General features: G+C 37.3%; 1 non-coding gene across 1 annotated transcript; it reads right to left on the bottom strand.

Annotated features, from left to right (window-relative positions):
• Window positions 1–5,723: 5,723 nt before the first annotated feature.
• LOC138399194 (U6 spliceosomal RNA) lies at window positions 5,724–5,830 on the bottom strand. The gene has a single exon (XR_011236094.1). It is a non-coding gene; the product is annotated as a U6 spliceosomal RNA (small nuclear RNA).
• Between the last annotated feature and the right edge of the window lie 336 nt (window positions 5,831–6,166).

Raw genomic sequence — 6,166 nt, 5'->3', positions numbered from 1 at the left:
ACACATACGTGATAGAACAAAAATGTGGTACAAGTCATGAGAGAGGTACAAAGTGTTGAAAAGAGAGAGGAGAGTGCATACGGAGGTGGGAGAGATGAAAGTGTCTATCAGAATACAAAGAATTAAAAAGTAATGGTAGATACTTTTGTAAAAGGTTAATAAGAGTATGTACCCTTATAAAACCAATAGGAAAAGCAATTTAGCAATATGTATTAATATCAACAGCCTTTTATGTTCATAAGTTTTGCTCAAGTTACCCAACTCAGAAAACTTAACCAAAGGGAAAAATCCAAAATATTAAAAATCTGTTAGGTTGGACTATATGAACTTGTCATTTTCATAGGTCAAAATGTTGAATATTGATAATTTCATATGGATCAACCTAATACATGCACAAAGATATTCGTGTATTTGATTTTTTTTTTTGAGATGGAGTCTTGCTCTGTCACCTGAGCTAGAGTGCCATGGCGTCAGCCTAGCTCGCGGTAACCTCAAACGCCTGGACTCAAGCGATTCTTCTGCCTCAGCCTCCCAAGTAGCTGGGACTACAGGCACACACCACCATGCCTGGCTAATTTTTCTATTTTTAGTAGAGGTGGGGTCTCACTCTTGCTCAGGCTGGGCTGGAACTCCTGACCTCAAGCGATCCTCCCACCTCGACCTCCCAGAGTGCTAGGATTACAGGCATGAGCCACTGCACCTGGCCCTTGTATTTGTGATTGTGAAAAAGTAGAAAAAAACTAATGTCTAATATTAGAGGAATGGTTAAATAAATTGTGACACAAACTTTAATGTTAGTCCTTTGTAATTTTTTTAAATTGAGGTAGAATTTGCATATAATAAAATTCGTAGAGCTTATGTATTCAATTTGATGACATTTAGCAGTTGTGTGTACACCCCCTAAAAAAGAGCTGAAACATTTCCATGGCTCCAGGAAGTTCCTTTATGCCCCTTTCCAGGCAATCCACCACCAACCAAGAGGCTACAATGAATTATTTATCTGCTCTTGAGCTGCATATAAATGGAACCCTACAATAAGCATTGCCTTGCGTCTAACTTATTTCTGCTTTGTGTCTGATTTCAATATAATATCTGTGGGATTCACCCATGCTGTTGTATCAGTAATTAGTTCTTTTTTATTGTTGAGTAGTATCCCATTGTATGACCATACCACAGTGTGGTTATCTATTCCATTCATGGCCATTTGGTTTGTGTGTAGATTTTGGCTACTATGCATATTATGCATAAGACCTTGTGTGGACATATGTTTTTATCCCTCTTGGGAAAAATGTGTCAAATTTCTGAATCATATGGTAAGTGTAGTTTACATTATAGACACTGCCAAATTGTTTTTCCAAAGTGATCACACTGTTTTATCTTACTAGCAATCGATGAAAGTTTCACTTGTTCCACATCTTTGCCAAATTTTGGTATTTTCAGTCCCTATGCAATGATATCTTATTGTGACTTTTTTTTTTTCTTAGAGACAGGGTCTCGTTCTGACATCCACGCTGGATTGCAGTGGCTCGTCATAGCTCACTGGAACCTCCAACTCCTGGGCACAAGTGATCCTCCTGCCTCAGCCCCCAGAGTAGCTGGGACTACAAGTGTGTGCCACCATGCCCAACTAATTTTTTTATTTTTTGTAGAGATAGGGTCTTACCATGTTGCCCAGGCTGGTCTCTAACTCCTGGCCTCAAGCTGTCCTCCCATTTCAGCCTCCCAAAGTGCTGGGATTACATGTGTGAGCCACTGCATCCGGCTCATTGTGATTTTAATGTACATTTCCCTGATGCCTAATGATGTTGAGTAACTTCATGTATTATTATTATTGTCAGTACTGAATGCAGTAATATATGTAAAGTGCTTAGCACAGTGCCTGGCATATGGTAGGAGCGTAATAAATGTCAGTTCTAATTATAGGTTGGATAACACCCATTTTTCCTTGAATGTAACACCAGTTATTTTGCTTTCCAAAGAATTCCCTTTCTTTTGGTCTCAGCACCCTAGTTTTCCATAGGGAGCCACTCTTCATCCTCAGCCCATGTGGTTTGGGTGGTCTGATCTCTCCCCAGGCAACAAGCATGGATATGTCACCCGATCACAGGCAATGAGCTTCAATACTAGGGTTTTGGAGAAACTATTGGGAAAGAGGTAGTCTTCTTTTATTGTGACGTCTATGTATAGGGTGATTTGAACCATAAGCCTCTGGAGCTATCATGTGGCCTAAGACGAACACCATTATGGAGAAAAGCAGAGCTGAGAGATGAAGAGAAATGTCTTGTGTGAGCTCTTGGTTCTAGCTTAGCCTGAAACTGGCATTTTTATTTATGTAAGCCAATAAAATAATTTTGCTTAAACCAGCTATTAATAGAATAGGGTTTCTGTCTCTTATCCTAACTGATACAGAAGTCTAATGGACAGAGAGACCAGGTATGGGAATCTAATAGCCAATGAAAATAATCTAATAAGCCAACAAAGTATCAACTAATTAATGGATCAGGCAGGAGCCCAATGATCCCCACAGTTCAGGACTTTCTGACACAGTTGGATTAGAGAATATACTTGGACCTGGGGTGAAAGTGGGGCTCTCCTACTCTCTGCACATCTAGGCTTAGGAACTTTCCATGAACAGGGTTGGATAAACAGAGCACACTCTAACTTACCCACTATCTGTGAGAACTGTAGGTGGCCTCATGTACTCTGGATGTCATCAGGAGAGAAGAGATAGAAGATGCCCAGAACTTTCTCTGGAAGAAGCCCTGGGCCTGTCCTAGGTGTACTTACCAGGAGATAACAGAAAGGTCAAGGGCTCATTGTCTCTGGTGGAAGTGGGTCAGAGAGAGAACAAAGGAGTTGAGCGTGCCCGGATGTGACCTTTAGTGTGCTGATCCCCTTACTAGTAAACACTAACCAGGGGATATCAGCTTCCACTAATCAAAGTATGACTCTCCCTCATTGTAGAGTATTAAAGGGTGAGGAAAGGATTCTTTCTGGTTCTGGGTAAGACACTGCATTCTGTCTTTCCACCTGAACGTAGCCATAAAAACTGGACAGAATGCACAGAGAAGCTATTTGAGGACTCTCAAAAATAAGTAGCAGGCAGGTCAGTGAAGAAGACAAAAAGTTGAAGTACCACTGAACTGATGTTGAGTTTACCATTTTTTCAACCTCTGGTGTTCCCCTAGCCTGAACTATCGATGCTGAATTTTATACTCAGCAAAAATATCATTCAATAATGAAGTTGAAATAAAGACAGTCTCAGGTTGAGGAAAACTAAGACAATTAATTTGTTGTTAGTAGACTTGCACTAAAAAAAATTGCTAAAGGCAATTCACTTTCTCCTTTTTAGTATGTTTAATGATGTAAAGCAAAAATTTTAACAATGTCTGATGGAGTTTTCAATGTTTATAGATGTAATATATAACAACTACAAAATAAAGGTGCAAGGATAAAGAGACCTATATGGTAGTGAGGTTTACACATTGCACTTGATGTGGTAAAATATCAATTCTAAGTAGATTTACAAAAGTTAATGTCTATTGTAATCTCTAGAACAACTCATAAACATACACAAAGAGATATAATCAAAACACATAATAGATAAAATGCAATACTAAAAAATGTTCAAATAACTCAAAAGGAGACCGGAAAGGAGAAACAGAAGAACAAGAAACAGTTAACAAACTGAAAGCAAAAAATAAAATAGTAGGCCTAAATCGAAAAATAATTACATTAAGTATAAATGGTCTAAACTGGGGGTTGATAAACTCCTTAAAAGATTCATATGGTAAACATTTTGGCTTTGTGAGCCACATCCAATCTCTATTACATATTCTTATGTTTCAAAAACAGGTGGTGGGCTGGATGTGGCCCATGGGCAATGGTTGGCCAATGTTTGGTCTCAATACACCAATTAAAAGACAGATTGTTGGAACGGATTAAAAAAAAGAAAAGAAAGAAAGCATGACCTAATTATATTCTGTCTACAAGAAACTCACATCTGTTATAATGAATTAGGTAGGTTAAAAGTAAAAGGTGAGAAAAAGGAGATCTCCTCTTTAGCACTTCCCCATGAGGTAAAAGTCTTGATAAAAGTTCCTTCTAATGTGTGCTAAGATGGGAACTTGGGAGGAACAGACGGGGTTCTCCCTGCTATTTCCTTTCTCTTCCCTTATATGGAAATCAGATTTCTGGTAATTTCAGAGTTTAAGAAAATAGCCCTGAAACTGGAAGTAAAGAATGCTTCAGAGTTTCATCAGTAACTCTAACCAAACCTGATCTCTTATGCCACAACAAAAGCCTTTAGACACTCCTTCTGAGCCTATTTACTCTTATTTTACACGTACTGCTAACTATATTAGCCACTCCACCAGTGTCATCAGATAAGAAACAATAAGTTAGAAGGGAGTAGAAATGAGCAACTAATGTGTAAGGCAGAGTAAGAAAGGTGTGTGACAGTACAATTGCCACTGGACAATATAATGGTAAATTAGAGGATTCAAGGTAAAGTTAAGATATAACCAATTTCTCCTGCTATGTGTTTCATTCTGTACAAATATTACTTAAAAGAGAAATTTCAATCTGTAGATTCTATTTTCCTTTATTTTAAGAATGTTTTCCCTGTATTTTTTGATAATTTTTCCATTCCTTTGTTGAATTTCTACTTCAAAGAAAATTATCCATATATTGAATCACTTTTATTTTCCATATCTATTCATTCTTTTTAAATGAATTTAAAAAAATTCTCTTGCATTCACTTTGTTCATCTCAAGCCTTTCCTCCTTGGGAATAAATAATTTTTTTTCTATTTCAATTCCGTTCCTTACTGGTTAGCAGTCCTGCCTCTGATATACTTAGGAATAAGAGCAGGAGAACAAATGGAGGCTCATCTTGCATATATCTAAATATTCTGAAGTTATAAATCAAACTAATAAAATATTAAATTAAAAAATATGTTCTGTCCTCCTTCTTTGACAAATATACTTTCATACTAACAAAATAGAAAATATGCGTAAAAGCCATGGTTTTTACATGACTGCAATTTGGCAAAACATTAAAGGTGCATATAATTATAATTGGGCATATTTGGGTGTTCTGTTCATGGGCCAGCAATGTTTAGATGCACACTAAAATAAAAATTTTCATAATTCATACATTTTTGTCTATTCCATAAAATTAATTTTTCTTTCTTTCATTTTAGCAAAATCACCAATTATGTTAGTACAATGAAGATTTTCACATAATTTGTCTTCTGAAGATAGGAAATATCTAAAGGATTAAAAAATAAAAATTGGGCCAGACTTGGTGGCTCAGACCTGTAATCCTAGCACTTTGGGAGGCTGAGGTAGGAGGATTGCTTGAGGCCAGGAGTTCAAGACCAGCTTGAGGAAGAGCAAGACCCCATCTCTACAAAAAATAGAAAAATTAGTCAGTTGTTCTGATGTGTGCCTGTAGTCCTAGCTACTCCAGAGGCTGAGGCAGGAGAATCACTTGAGTCCAGGAGTTTGAGGCTGCAGTGAGCTATGATGACATCATTATACTCTAGCCTGGGCAACAGAGCCAGACCCTGTCTCAAAAATAAATAAATAAATACATAACTGAACAAAATTTGAGTAATTTTCATCAAAAACAAAATAAATGTAAAAAATTTAAAAATTTAAATTGTTCTAATGATCTTTATATTTTTCTCCTAAAACATTGAAATTTCTTTTTTTAATATTAAAAATATGGAATGCTTCACTAATTTGCATGTCATCCTTGCTCAGGGGCCATGCTAATCTTCTCTGTATTGTTACGATTTTGGTGTATGTGCTGCCAAAGTGAGCACTGAAATTTCTTTTTTTTTTTTTTTTTTAATTTTTTTTGGTTTTTTTTTTTTTGAGACAGAGTCTCACTTTATTGCCCCGGCCAGAGTGCCGTGGTGTCAGCCTAGCTCACAGCAACCTCAAACTCCTGGGCTCAAGCAATCCTACTGCCCTCAGCCTCCCGAGTAGCTGGGACTACAGGCATGAGTCACCATCCCCGGCTAATATATATATATATATATATATATATATAGTTGTCCAGCTAATTTCTTTCTATTGTTTTAGTAGAGATGGGGTCTCGCTCTTGCTCAGGCTGGTCTCGAACTCCTGAGCTCAAACGATCCGCCCACCTCGGCCTC

The sequence above is a fragment of the Eulemur rufifrons genome, chromosome 18, assembly GCF_041146395.1.
Source record: "Eulemur rufifrons isolate Redbay chromosome 18, OSU_ERuf_1, whole genome shotgun sequence".
NCBI lineage: Eukaryota > Metazoa > Chordata > Mammalia > Primates > Lemuridae > Eulemur > Eulemur rufifrons.
The sequence above is the reverse complement of the archived record's forward strand: the minus strand, read 5'-3'. Positions and strand labels throughout refer to the sequence as shown.